Source organism: Colobus angolensis, unplaced genomic scaffold (genome assembly GCF_000951035.1).
Source record: "Colobus angolensis palliatus isolate OR3802 unplaced genomic scaffold, Cang.pa_1.0 Scaffold224, whole genome shotgun sequence".
In the NCBI taxonomy this organism is placed as follows: Eukaryota; Metazoa; Chordata; class Mammalia; order Primates; family Cercopithecidae; genus Colobus; species Colobus angolensis.
The window spans coordinates 4,119,416-4,134,511 of NW_012115422.1; positions in this window are offsets into that span (position 1 = coordinate 4,119,416).

Here is a 15,096-nt window from a genome sequence, read left to right on the forward strand (position 1 = left end):
AGGCTGAGCCCAGGATGTTAGCACTACAGTGAGCTATGATCACGCCACTGCACTCTATCCTGGACAACGAAGTGAGACTCTATCTCAAAAAAAAAAAAAGTTCTAAAACTGGAGGCACAATTAAATCTGCATGAACCAATATAGTTATCTTAAACTCAGATCAATTTGAGACCAAAGCCACCTCCACTATTCCTGAGTGTTGAGAATTCCACCCTGCACTCCCTGCCACTCTGACCAGCCCTCAGTCCCTCCTTCTCCCCCTACAACACTCAGCTCTCTTCCCTGCCGTCAGGCCTGTTGTAGGTTGAATTTTGTCCCCTCAGTGAGATATGTTGAAGTCCTAGCCCTCAGTACCTTAGAATGTGAGCTTATTGGGGGAAATAGTGTCATTGTAGATGTAATTAATTAAGATGAGGTCATAGTAGAGTAGAGTGGGCCCTTAATCCAACAAGACTAATGTCCATGTGAAGAGGGCCATGTGAAGATGCAAAGATACAGCAAGAACATCATGTGAAGATGGAGACAGAGATGTGAGAGATGCATCTACAAGACAAGGAATACCAGAAATTGCCACCATCAGAAGCTGGCAAAGAGGCATGAAACAGATTCTCCTTTGGAGACCGCAGAAGAAACCAATCACGCCAATCCCTTGATCTTGGACTTCCAGCTTCCAGAACTGTGAGAGTATACATTTCTGTTGCTTGAAGCCGCCCAGTGGTACATTTTTATGGCAGCCTAGGAAGGGCTGCAAAAGGCTGGACAGCTCTTTCTGAGCCTGGGCTCCATGGGGAGACATTTAGCAAAGGCTTTGACCAGCATGCTGGTTTCATCATCCCTGCCCCATGAGCCAGTCTTGCCAATCCCAACTCTGAATAGGATACACCATCTAATTTCCTTGCTCCTCGACCTAGGCTGTCAAGGTAATAGCAAAATTAGATGAATTGATTATGTTGCAAAGTCATTGTCTCCAATCATAACTTGCCCCTCTCTAAGCCTGAGCAATCTTTCATCACATTGAATAAGTATCATAGAGATTCTCAACTAGTGGGGAGAGAAGCACTCATGGTTTGAAACAAAAACTTTGCCTCATTGCTGTACTTCATTTAAAATTTATTTTGAATTTCTAAAAACATCAGAGGAGGATAGAGAATTTTTCTTTTTTGCAGAGTAGTGTAAAGATGGATCAGTATTTCCCTTTGCTTGAAATTAGCACAAACGTGCATACATGGTGGAGTTGAGGTTCAAATGAATAAAGCAACCTGCCTCCACAGTCCACACTTCTAACCACCAATATACAAGACACTCTTATGGTTTACTAGCTTGGAAGCTCCTGAATGACAAAAACCCTTCCCTTGTATGTTCTCTCTTTGCATCTTCCCAACTCCCTAATACCATTCATTGCACTTTAAAGACGTTCAGCAAAAAGAGGCACAGACGGCCAGGCGTGGTGGCTCACGTCTGTAATTCTAGCACTTTGGGAGGCCAAGGTGGGCAGATCATGAGGTCAGGAGATGGAGACTATCCTGGCTAACACAGTGAAACTCCGTCTCTATTAAAAATACAAAACATTAGCCGGGCGTGGTGGCTAGTGCCTGTAGTCCCAGCTACTCGGGAGGCTGAGGCAGGAGAATGGCATGAACCTGGGAGACGAAGCTTGCAATGAGCCGAGATCGCGCCACTGCACTGCAGCCTGGGCGACAGAGAGGACTCCGTCTCAAAAAAAAGGCACAGACTTGGGCAGAGTTTCCTTTTCTCTCAGCAGTAGGTGGATAAATTCATGAATTAGTGACTAATATATGGTATTTGATGCAAATACTGCAGTTCCATTTCCTCACTGCTCCCTTTCCCCTCTTTTTCTCGTTTGTTCCTTTTTTGCCCTCATCTTGTAGAGAAGGAAGGGCACAGGGTCCTCTTTCTACACTAAGGAAATCTCAGAGGAGTTATCCCAGGTCCATAGAGACTTCCTGAGTAGCACTCAAGCTGCAGTCCTCCTCAGCTGGCAACTGTTCTATAGTTTGCAACCTCAGGTCCTTCCAAAGAATGAACCTCTTGAAATAAACACAGAGAAATGGGGCCTTTTATTATATCCAGATGGGATTGTGCGGCCTTGGACGCTGTTGAAATAATTCTTCTGTGCCTGGATCAAACTTTTGTTATCTTCCAAAAGGAAAGAAAGAGAGGAGTGGTAAATTGTGTTAACTAGAAAGCCAACTCCGGTTAAATTCTGCTGGTAGGTCCCCTTCCCCCACTAAAACCCAGGTTTTTAAATTTGCTTTTTATTGATTTTTGCATCCCTTTTCCCCTTTTACAATCAGATATTAAGCTGGGTTGGAATACACACACACACACACACACACACACACAAACACACACATACACAGACACAAAAGGACAAAATTGTAAAACCGTTGTTTTTGTGTTGTTATCCAAGATTCAGATGTTGTTTTTTTAAAATGGGGATGAAATATGAAAGTGGAAATACATGTGTTTTAGGGTATTACTAGAAAAGAAAGTATGATAAAGCGTGTCTGTAATACTTTTATTTTTACTCTGTTAGTAGTGGTGAGCTGAGCAGTTTCTACATACACGGAGTCCAATAAACATCTATTGAACAAACACCATAAATACAATTTTGGGCTATAAACAATAGAAAATATAATTTTAAAATTGATGGTGCCACCTATTGGTGATGATACAAAGTATAAAATGATCACTTACATAATAAGTTCTTTCATGTTTTCCAATCATGTTACTTATTCCCACAGAGATTCTGTGAGGAGCTAGAAGGTAAGCTTGGTTCATGCAGACATGAGGCACTAATGTTTTCAACTGGGTTGCTCTCCACTGGATGCCTATTAAATGCTCAGCACTTTGGAGTATACCAGAGAAGTAAAGACATGGCCCCTGCCTTTAAGGAGAATTTTATCCAGTTGGTAAGAGACCTACCTACCAATATAACAAAATAATAAATATCCTTGGGAGGATGAGGCCAGGAGGATCCCTTGAGGCCAGGAGTTCAAGGCTGCAGTGCACTATGATCGCGCCTAGGCATAGACACTGAGCTCCAACCTGTACAACATAATAAGACCTTGTCTCTACAAAATAAAGAAATAAAACAAAATAATAAATAGCTGACATTAAAATGTATAAACTTCCTTCTATGTATGTGGCTATATTTTATATAGTATACGGTAATCATCCTTTCTAAATCCTCAGCGCAGTGTCAGGACTCAGGACATGTTACCCCAAAGTATGGTTCCTCACTTGGCTGAGTACTTTGCTTATTTATTTACTTATTTTGCTTATTTATTTATTTATTTATTTATTGAGAGGGAGTCTCACTCTGTCGCCCAGGTTGGAGTGCAGTAGTGCGATCTCAGCTCACTGCAACCTCTGCCTCCTGAGTTCAAGCAATTCTCCTGCCTCAGCCTCCCAAGTAGCTGAGATTACAGGCACCCACCACCACGCCTGGCTAATTTTTGTGTTTTAGTAGACGGGGTTTCACCGTGTTGGTCAGGCTGGTTTCAGACTTCTGACCTCAATTGATCTGCCTGCCTCAGCCTCCCAAAGTACTGGGGTTACAGGTGTGAGACACCATGGTTGGCCCTTGGCATAACTTTAAACTGAAGGACACTGGAAGGACCTCAGAGGCCAGTGTTCTCTGACCTTCTGCTTTCTTGTCACTTGCCCCTTTTTCTCCTCTAAAGCAAGGAGAGAAATCCTCTTCCCTATGGCAGGTCCTAGAAACTAGGACCCCTCTTCTGCAAAGCAAGTCATAAAACCTCCAGGTCACTCTCTCTGTTTTATCCTGAAGACTGTCATTCCAGAGGGGTCCTATGCATACTCAGGAGGAAGGAATGCTACATGAAGAGACTCAGAAGAACCTAAACAGAAAGGCAGGTCTTGCTGGGTTTCTTCCTCAGTCTGTTACAGTAAGATCATACTCTTGTCCAATCACATTTCTACATGGCTGTCCATTCTTCATCAAGCCTCAGCATAAAAACACAGTTTTCCTTGCATCTTTGGATATTTACTTCTTTTTTGGGGGGGCGGGGGGGCTATTCATTTCTAAAGTCTCCCATGTCATGTAAAACTTTGGTTAAATAAATTTATTATGCTTTTATCTTGTTAATCTGTCTTTTGTTATAGGAGTATCAACTGTGACGCTTATGATGGATGAAGAAAGGTACTACACCTTTCCGCTCCTATAGCAGGAAAAAGTCTGTTTTGCTCACCACTTACCCTAGGCCTAGTACACCACAGTTCCTGGCACTTAGCAGGCAATTGATAGAATAGTTGAATTAAGTTGGGTCTCATGGTTAGACATATGTGGCTTATAGAATATTTTATTTTATTTTATTTTAGAGACAGTCTCATTCTGTTGCCCAGGCTGGAGTGCAGTGGCACGATCTTGGCTCACTGCAACCTCTACCTCCCAGGTTCAAGTGATTCTCCTGCCTCAGCCTCCCTAGTAGCTGAGACTACAGGTGTGTGCCACCACCCCCAGCTAATTTTTGGTATTTTCAGTAGAGACAGGGTTTCACTGTGTTAGTCAGGATGGTCTCGATCTCTGGACCTCGTGATCAACCTGCCTCGGCCTCCCAAAGTGCTGGGATTACAGACGTGATTACAGGTACCGGCCACCCGCCCCAGTGCCTGGCCAGAATTTTTTTTTTTTTTTTTGAGATGGAGTCTCATTCTGTTGCCCAGGCTAGAGTGCAGTGGCAGGATCTCAGCTCACTGCAACCTCCACCTCCCAGGTTCAATTGATTCTCCTGCCTCACCCTACCTAGTAGCTGGGACTACAGGCACACAACACCATGCCCGGCTAATTTTTGTAGTTTTAGTAGAGATGGGGTTTCACCAGGTTTACCAAGATGGTCTTGATCTCTTGACCTCATGATCCACCTGCCTCAGCCTCCCATAGCGCTGGGATTACAGGCGTGAGCCACCACGCCCGGCTGCCAGAATATTTTAAATCAAGACTGGCAAAACAGATCAGAAAATATGTGTAAACAGGGGAAGCAGGGTTTGAATTGGGTCCTAGAAAATTCCGCAAGGGATTTATAACCTAATACAGATGAAGCCATCAGTGCAGGGAAGCCTCTTGTAGCCTTAAATTTGGTTAGAACTTGAGATTTTTGTGGTTTGCTGTGCCAACCCACACTTTTTCCTTAGGCAAGTACTGGATTTTTGCTCAAAGTCCAAAAGGAAAGGAAGAGAAAAAGGCAGATGGTGGGTAGTTATAAAACTATAAACATATTTTACTCCTGCAAGTCTTACAGACAGGAGTAATTCTGGGAGTATGAAAGTAGCTTAGAAAGATTTTTGCTTCCTCTCACCCTCCAACCTAATTATGTGCTGCAAAGTATTCCTATAATACTCGGCAATATAAGGCTGGGCAATGTCTCATACTTGTAATCCCAGCACTTTGGAAGACTGAGGCATGTGGATCACTTGAGGTCAGGAGTTCGAGACCATGGCCCACATGGTGAAACCCCATCTCTACTAAAATACAAAAATTAGCCAGGTGTGGCGGTGCACACCTGTAGTCCCAGCTGCTCAGGAGGCTGAGGCAGGAGAATCACTTGAAACCGGAGGCAAAGGTTACAGTGAGCTGAGATTGCACCACTGCACTCCAGCCTGGGCAACAGAGCGAGACTCTGTCTCAAAAACAGCAACAACAACAACAACCACCACAACAACTTGGCAATATGTATCAAGAGTCTTAAAAATGGTCATATCTTTTGATCCAATACTTTTCCAAGAAAATATGTTAAGAAAATAACCAGAAATGTGAACAAAGGCTTTTTAGAACACAGGGGAAAAAAACCTCTGTACTCAGTATGAAAAGTTGTTTTCTTTTTTTTTTTTTTTGAGACGGAGTCTCGCTCTGTTGCCCAGGCTGGAGTGCAGTGGCGCACTAAAAAAAAAAGATGCACTATTAGGTTGTTTATTTGAAGTTTTTCTTCTTTTTTGATGTGGTCACTGATAGCCATAAACTTCCCTATTAGTACTGCTTTCACCTCAGGTTTTGGTATATTGTGTTTCTATTTTCATTTGTTTCAAGAAAGTTTAAATTTTCTTTCTTTTTTTTTTTTTTTTTTTTTTTGAGACAAGAGTCTTGCTCAGTCACCCAGGCTGGAGTGCGGTGGCATGATCTCGGCTCACTGCAAGCTCCACCTCCCGGGTTCATGCCATTCTCCTGTCTCAGCCTCCTGAGTAGCTGAGACTACAGGTGCCCGCCACTACGCCTGGCTAATTTTTTTTTTTTTTTAGTAGAGACGGGGTTTCACCATGTTAGCCAGGATGGTCTCGATCTCCTGACCTCGTGATCCGCCCATCTCGGCCTCCCAAAGTGCTGGGATTACAGGCTTGAGCCACCGCGCCCGGCCAAATTTTCTTTCTTAATTTCTTCATTGAACTACTGGTTATTCAGGAACATATCATTTAATTTCCAAGCATTCGTATAGTTTCCAAAATTTCACGTTACTGATTTCTAGTTTTAGTCCATTGTGGTCCGAGAAGATACTTGATATGATTTCAATTTTTTTTTTTTGAGACGTAGTCCCGCTCGCTCTGTCACCCGGGCTGGAGTGCAGCTGCGTGATCTCGATTCAATGCAACTTCCACCTCCCAGGTTCAAGCAATTCTCCTGCCTCAGTCTCCTGAGTAGCTGGGATTACAGGTACCTGCCACTGCACCCAGATAATTTTTCTTGTATTTTTAGTAGAGATGGGGTTTCACCATGTTGGCCAGACTGGTCTCAAACTCCTCACTCAGGTGATCCACTCACTTCAGCCTCCTAAAATACTAGGATTACAGGCATGAGCTACCATGCCTGGCCTGATTTTAATTAAAAACATTTTTTTTGAAGACTTGTTTTGTGGCCTAGCCTATGGTCTATCCTCAAGAATGATCCATGTGCTGAGGAGAAGATTGTGTATTCTGCAGCTATTGGATGAAGTGTTCTGTAAATATCAATTAAGTCTATTTGGTTTAGAGTGCAGATTAAATTGGATGTTTGTTGATTTTCTGTCTGGACGATCTGTCCAATGCTGAAAGTGTGGTGCTGGAGTCTCCAGTTATTATTGTATTGGGGTCTAACTCTCTCTTTAGTTCTAATAACATTTGCTTTTCTTATCTGGGTACTCCAGTGTTGGGTGCATATACAATTATAATTGTTATATCCTCTTGCTGTGTTGACTTCTTCATCATATAATAATCTTTGTCTCTTTTTATATTTTTCTCTTGAAATCTATTTTGTCTGATAGAAATATAGCAACTCCTACTCTTTTTTGGTTTCCATTTGTATGGAATATCTTTTTCCATCCCTTTATTTTAGGCATATGTATGTATTTATAGGTGAAGAGTGTTTCTTGTAGGCAACAGATTGTTGGGTCTTGTTTTCTCACTTTTTTTTTAAGTTTTTTTTTCTTTACAGAGACAGAGTCTTACTGTGTTGTGCAGGCTGGTCTCAAACTCCTGGGCTCAAGCGATCCTCTTTCCTTGGCCTCCCAAAGTGCTGGGATTACAGGCACGAGCCACCATGCCTGGCTGGGTTTTGTATTTTAAATCCATTTAACCACTATATTTCTTGTGATTAGAGAATTTAGTCCATTTACATTCAATGTTATTATTGATAAGTAAGGACTTACTGCTGCCATATTGTTATTTGTTTTCGGATTATTTTGTTGTCTGTCCTCCCCTCCCTCTCCTCGCTTCCTTCTTCCCTCCCTTCCTCCCACTCCCTCCTTCCCTCTTTCCCTCCTTCATTCCTTCCTTATTCTTTTTTATGAAGGTGATTTTCTATGGTGGTATGTTTTAATTTCTTCCTTTTCATTTTTTGCGTATCTGTTGTAGGCTTTTTGATTTGAAGTTATCATGAGGTTTGCAAATAACGTCTTATAACCCATTATTTAAAAATGATGACAACTTAACACTAATTGCAAAAACAAAGTAGAGAAAGTTAATAAAAACTCCACACTACATTGCCCCCACTTTTTTTTTTTTTTTTTTTTTTGAGAAGGAATCTTGCTCTGTCTCCCAGACTGGAGTGCAGTGGCTGGATCCCAGCTCACTGCAAGCTCCACCTCCGGGGTTTAGGCCATTCTCCTGCCTCAGCCTCCCGAGTAGCTGGGACTACAGGCGCCCACCACCTCGCCCGGCTAATTTTTTGTATTTTTTAGTAGAGACAGGGTTTCACCGTGTTAGCCAGGATGGTCTCGATCTCCTGACCTCGTGATCTGCCCGTCTCAGCCTCCTAAAGTGCTGGGATTACAGGCTTGAGCCACCGCGCCAGGCCACCCCCCCTTTTAAACATTTTATTGTTTCTAGTTATGTCTTATACTCTCTATGTCTTGAAAAGTTGTTGTAGTTATTATTTTTGATAGATTCACCTTTTAGACTTTCTGCTGAAGATATGAGTAGTTTACACACCACTATTATTGTGTCATGATATTCTGTGCTCGTCTGTGTACTTAATATTACCAGAGAGTTTTATACCTTCAGATAATTTCTTTTTCTTTTTTTTTTTGGAGACAGAGTCTCACTCTGTTGCCTGGGCTGGAGGGCGGTGGTACAATCTCGACCCACTACAATCTCTGCCTCCCAGGTTCAAGTGATTCTCCTGCCTCAGCCTCCCAAGTAGCTGGGATTACAGGCATGCACCACCATGCTTGGCTATTGTTTTTTTTTTTTTTTTTTTTGTATTTTCAGTAGAGACAGGATTTCGCCATGTTGGCCAGGCTGGTCTTGAACTTCCGACCTCAGGTCATCCGCCCGCCGTGGCCTCCCAAAGTGCTGGGATTACAGGGTTGAGTCACTGCACCTGGCCCCTTCAGAAAATTTCTTATTGCTCCTCAACATCATTTTCTTTCAAATTGCAGAACTCCCTTTAGCATTTCTTGTAGGAGAAGTCAAGTGTTGATGAAATCCCTCAACTTTTGTTTGGTTGGGAATCTTTATTTCTCCTTCATCTTTGAAGGATATTTTCCCTGGATATATTATTCTAGGATAAAAGTTTTTTTTTTCCTTCAGCACTTTAAATATGTCACGCCACTTTCACCTGGCCTGTAAGGTTTCCACTGAGAAGTCTGCTGCCAGACATGTTGGACCTCCATTGTATGTTATTTATTTCTTCTCTCTTGCTGCTTTTAGGATCCTTTCTTTATCTTTGACCTTTGGGAGTTTGATTATTAAATACCTTCAGTTAGTCTTCTTTGGGCTATCTGCTTGGTGTTTTATAATCTTCTTGTACTTGACTATGAATATCTTTCTCTAGGTTTGGAAAGTTCCCTGTTATTATCCCTTTGAATAAACTTTCTACCCTTAACTTCCTATTTAAGGTCAATAACTCTTAGATTTGTCCTTTTGAGACTATTTTCTAGATGTTGCAGGCATGCTTCATTCTCTTCTCTTTTGTCTCCTCTCTGTATTTTCAAAACGGTCTGTCTTCAAGCTTACTCATTCTTTCTTCCGCTTGATCAGTTCTGTTGACTGTGATGCAGTCTTCAGCATATCAACTGAGTTTTTCAGCTCCAAAATTTCTGCTTACTTTTTAAAAATTATTTCAATCTCTTTGTTAAATTTATCTGATAGGATTCTGAATTTCCTCCTCTGTGTTATCCTGAATTTCATTGAGCTTCCTCAAAACTGCTATTTTGAATTCTCTGTCTGAAAGGTCACATATCTGTCACTCCAGGATTGGTCATTGGTGCCTTATTTCGCTTGTTTGGTGAGGTGATGTTTTCCTAGATGGTCCTGAGGCTTGTGAATGTTTGTTGATGTCTGAGCATTGAAGAGTTAGGTATTTATTATAGTCTTTGCAGTCTGAGCTTACTTTTATCTGACCTTCTTGGGAAAGTTTTCCAGGTATTCAAAGGGAATTGAGTGTTGTGATCTATGATTTGGTCACTACAGTCATATCTGCATTAGGGGGCACCCCAAGCCCGGTACCACTGTGACTCTTACAGACTCATAGAGGTACAGCCTTGGTGGTCTTGGGTAAGATCTGAGAGAATTCTCTGGATTACCAGGCAGAGATTCTTGTTCCCTTCCTTTACTTTCCCCCAAACAAATGGAGTCTCTCTGTGCTGAGCTGCCTAAAGCTGGGGAAGGGGTGATACAGGTACCACTGTGGCCACCACCACTGTGACCATGCTTGGTCAGACCGAAAGCTAGCACAGCACTGGGTCTTGCTGAAGGCCCTTGGTAAATACCATTTAGCTACTGCCAGTGTTCACTCAAGGCCCAAAGGCTCTTCAGTCAGAATCCAGACAGGCTTGTATCTTTCCCTTCAGGGCAGCAAGCTCTATCCTTCCTCTCCTGTCCCCAACCCAGGGCAGATCCAGAAATATCATCTGAAAGCCAGGGCTTGGAGTTGGGAACATTAGGAATCTACTTGGTGCTCTATTCTACTGTGACTGAGCTGGCACCAATGCCGCAAGACAAAGTCCTTCCCACTCTTCCCTCTCCACTTCTCAAGCAGAAGGAGTCTTTTCTGGTGGCCACCACTATCTGGCTACTGCAGATGTCAACAAACTCTTTTAAAATGTAAATATATTTCAGAAGAATTAATCCTCATCATGCCTTATTGTGAATTCCTATAATCTGACAATGAGATCAACAGTTAGTTGAGAAGCTTCCACTGGGGCAGGGAGAGTATAAAGAAATCTGGGGTGAGGAAAGGGGAGCACAGTAGTGAGTGTTAGCGCTTTGGGGGTGGAGCCCGGAAGAAGAAGGAAAGAGGTGGGAGACTACTGGCTTTTCTTTTCTTTTTTTGAGACAGGGTCTCGCTCTGTCACCCAGATTGGAGTGCAGTGGCATGAGCAGCTCACTGTAACCTTCAACTCCTGGGCTCAGGCAATCCTCTCACCTCAGACTCCCAAGGAGCTGGGATTATGGACATGCACCGCCATGCCTGGTTAATTTAAAAAATTTTTTTTGTAGAGACAGTGTCTTACTATGTTGCCCAGGCTGGTCTTGAACTCCTGACCTCAAGCAATCATTCTGCCTGGCCTTCCAAAATGCTGGGATTACAGGTGTGAACCATGGTTCCTGGCCAGAGTTTAAAATTGGATATGACAGTTGGACTGGTGGGTTAAGATTCCAGTTCTCCCCACTGAGGCCAGGCTCCATAATCTGAGCACGTCTGGTTCATCTTCTCCAGATCAATTTGGTGACTCCCTACTCAGTCTCCATCTCAGAAGTAGGGACAGAAGGAGGAATCTGAAAGCAGAGGAGCAGAAAATATGTCTTCAATACCTCTTTTATTATCAAATATGGTAGATTCTAAGGGACACATTAAAGGTCTATCATGTATGATTAAAGAGTGGAAATGACTAGCAGGGTTTACACTTCACTTTCTGCAAGTGAGCAGTGATCCAACAAAGATGGTGAGGTAGGGTGGAGTGGGTGAGCGTGATACGGAGATTCAGTATAGGCCCAACCCAGAAGACTTAGTGGGGGTGAGGCAAGGGAATAGTAGTGTGGACAGTATTGGAGTTACTGTGCACAATCCAAGCTGGAACAAAATTTTAGTACACCTAAGAATTTTGGATAAAATGGTGCAATGGAGAGAATATCCTGGAGAAGTTGTTTTGAGTTTGGGGGTATAAGTGGGACATCAGGTAAGGACATCAGGTAAGGCTGCTGCAGTGGCTTAGCAGCCAGCCTGAGATCTTGGAGATAATGAACAAAGAGGCCAGGTTGGCATGTTATCAGACAGCTTGGTGGATCTGGGGAGAGACGTTTTCGTCTCAAGAAGGATTTTCAGAATTTATATCCGGACTTGTGCTATTTGAGATCTCCTGAGTTTGGTTCAACAGAGCTTTCTGTAAAGCAACCTTAGCAGCCCTGATGTCAGGTGACAGGGGAGGTGGCTGTGATCTCTGGATAGCCAGGCAGAGTGAAATTCCTGTGAGAACCCCTGACAAGTACTCTCCTATGTCCTTTGCTTCACTTCCCTGAGGAAGGATCAAAGCTGATCCATGCCAACTCTGTCAATGGGCTTACTCTGACTTGCTGGCTTATTTGTTGTTGACAGCTTCCAGGTGTATGTTTTCTTAGAGATGGATTCCACGTAAGAAAAATGCTATTCTTGTTGCCTGGGCGTTAGTTTAATAAGCAAACAAGTTACAAAATACTAAAGTAGAACACGAAGGTCTTTCCAGGCTTCCCACTGGGCTGATCAGGAACTGCTTGTCTACCACTTTCCACACTAAAAAAGACACAACAACAGTACTATAGACAGGATGTGTTTTATCCTTTTTATCTTAATAAATGTTTTAAAGCTTGTTCTTATCCATTAGGACCTCAGCACTGTATACCTATAGGGAGCCTGTCATTTAATTCGCAGAATAAACAATATCATTTCCATTTCAAATCTATAAAAATAAGAGTCCATGAGATTAAAGAAATTGTTCTGCATCACATAATAAGGTATTAAAAGTGGGTCCCTAGCCAGGCATGTTGGCAGGCACCTGTAATCCCAGCTACTCAGAAGGCCGAGGCAGGAGAGTTGCTTGAACCTGGGAGGCGGAGGTTGCAGTGAGCTGAGATGGTGTCACTGCACTCCAGCCTGGGCAACAGAGCGAGACTCCGTCTCAAAAAAAAAAAAAAAAAAAAAACCCAAAACCAACCAACCAAAGAAAAACTGGGTCCCTAACTCGTAATTAAGTATCTACCCAAGTGTCTATCTTCCAAGAGAACACATAGTCTTGGAGTCTCACTTTCTACTGATCAGGACCATTAACCCTGCAACCTGTAACCCTGCAGCCTGGTTAGGCTACCAGGTTGGGCAGATTTCCATAGGACCTGGCCCCCTAAAGAGTAAAAATCCCTCAACTGCTCCTTACCCCCTAACTTCAAAAGGATCCAAAGGATTTACCATAGGCCTGAGATAAAGGCTTGATTGTCTTTCCAGGATTTCAAACTTGTTCTTTGGGGATGGCCCAACCCCAGTTGTTCAATTTTGCAGCCAGAAGCATGGATTAATCATCAGTATATGAGTTCCTCATCTATACTATGTGAAGTTTCTTGGCTGACTTTTAATTTATATCATAAAATAGTAGTCTATTTAACATTTTTGCTACAAAAACATTTTTCTATGTATATTTCAAATTCTGAAGAAAAAGTCTTACTGATTAATATAAATTTGAGTTTCTTATAATTTCAGGAAGCACTTTACACAAGGAAAAAGAGAAAATCAATTGAGGGGCTAGTTATAAATACTATTTGACACATATTGGGACTGAGTGAGTTTTCTAACTGGATGGATAGCAGGTGCAAAATTGTGATGCTATGATTTCTTGTCACTGAAAAGTGCTTCACTTGGGGCAGCAGAAGGAAATGAGATGCCTATGAGAATAGAGTTGAGTCATGAAAAGAGAGGAGAGTCCCTGGATGCCCATCATCCAGGTGAAGGTGGAGTAAGAGCTATAGCTATCATTTCAAAAAGTTTTTAAAAATACACAGTTTTCTGGCCCAGTGCAGTGGTTAACACCTGTAATCCCAACAATTTGGGAGGCCAAGGTGGGAGGATCACTTGGGGCCAGGAGTTCAAGACCAGCTGGGGCAACATAGTGAGACCCTGTCTCTACAAAAATAAAAATAAAAAATTAGCCAGGCATGGTGTGCACACCTGCAGTCCCAGCTACTCAGGAGGCTGAGGTGGGAAGATTGCTTGAGCCCAGGAGTTCCAGTCTGCAGTGAGCTGTGATCACACCACTGCACTCCAGCCAGGCTGACAGAGTAAGACCATGTCTCTAAATAAATAAATAGATAGATAGATAGATAGATAGATAAATAGATACAGATATAATGTTCTTTTCTTTCTTCCCATCCCCCCTCCCAAGATGGTGTCTTGCTCTGTCGCCCAGAGCTGGAGTGCAATGGTGCGATCTCGGCTCACTGCAACCTCTGCCTCCCGGTTTCAAGCAATTCTTCTGCCTCAGCCTCCTGACTAGCTGGGATTACAGGCGTATGCCACCATGACAGGCTAATTTTTGTATTTTTAGTAGAGACTGGGTTTTACCATGTTGGCCAGGCTGAGTCTCGAACTCCTGACCTCGTGATCCGCCCGCCTCAGCTTACCAAAGTGCTGGGATTACAGGCGTGAGCCACCATGCCCAGCCTAGTTTTCTTACTACAAAAGGAATACTTACTGTCCAAATTGAAAATACAACTAAAGAGAGACGGGAAGAAAATTAAAAACACCTGAATTCCACCACTGATTACTAATTTCTGCACTGGCTTTCCATCTTCTTGAGAGTTAACCACTAAATTAAGAGGGGAATGGGATTACCCCTGAAAATACCTTAAATCATTCAGTTTGGAATAGAACCTTGGAGCATGTAGAAAACCCAACACATGTGCATGACATAAGCTTTGTTAGTTGAGCAACTAATGAAGTAGTTGTATTTATAAGCCATGCTATTTAAATGTATATAAACAAATAAAAATAAAAGGACCTGTTAACAATAGAATCACACTTAGCATGACAAGATACTCAACCTATGAAGAGCACACAGGACCAGAAATAGATCAAATTCACATCAGCTCTTTCAGATTTATTTTGGGTTAGGTCCAAGTTAATTGAAAAGATCAGATCCTATTGCCTTGGGAGGCCAAGGTGGGAGGACTGCTTGAGACCAAGAGTTCGAGACCAGCCTGGGCAACATAGCAAGACCCCCGTGTCTGCAAAAATAAAAACAAATTAGCCAGGTGTGGTGGGCCAGTAGGTAGTCCCACCTACTCAGGAGGCTGAGGTGGGAGGATGGCTTGAACCCAGGAATTTGAGGCTGTAGTGAGCTGTGATCATGCCACTGCACTTTAGCCTGAGTGACAGAGAGAGATATTGTCTCTTAAAGAGACAGAGAGAAAGAGAAAGAGAAAGAGAAAGAGAAAGAGAAAGAGAAAGAGAGAGAGAGAGAGAGAGAAAGAAGAAAGAAGAAAGGTCAGGCAGAAATCACACCACCATTTAAAATGTTCTCGTCCGGGCGCGGTGGCTCAAGCCTGTAATCCCAGCACTTTGGGAGGCCGAGATGGGCGGATCACGAGGTCGGGAGATCGAGACCATCCTGGCTAACACGGTGA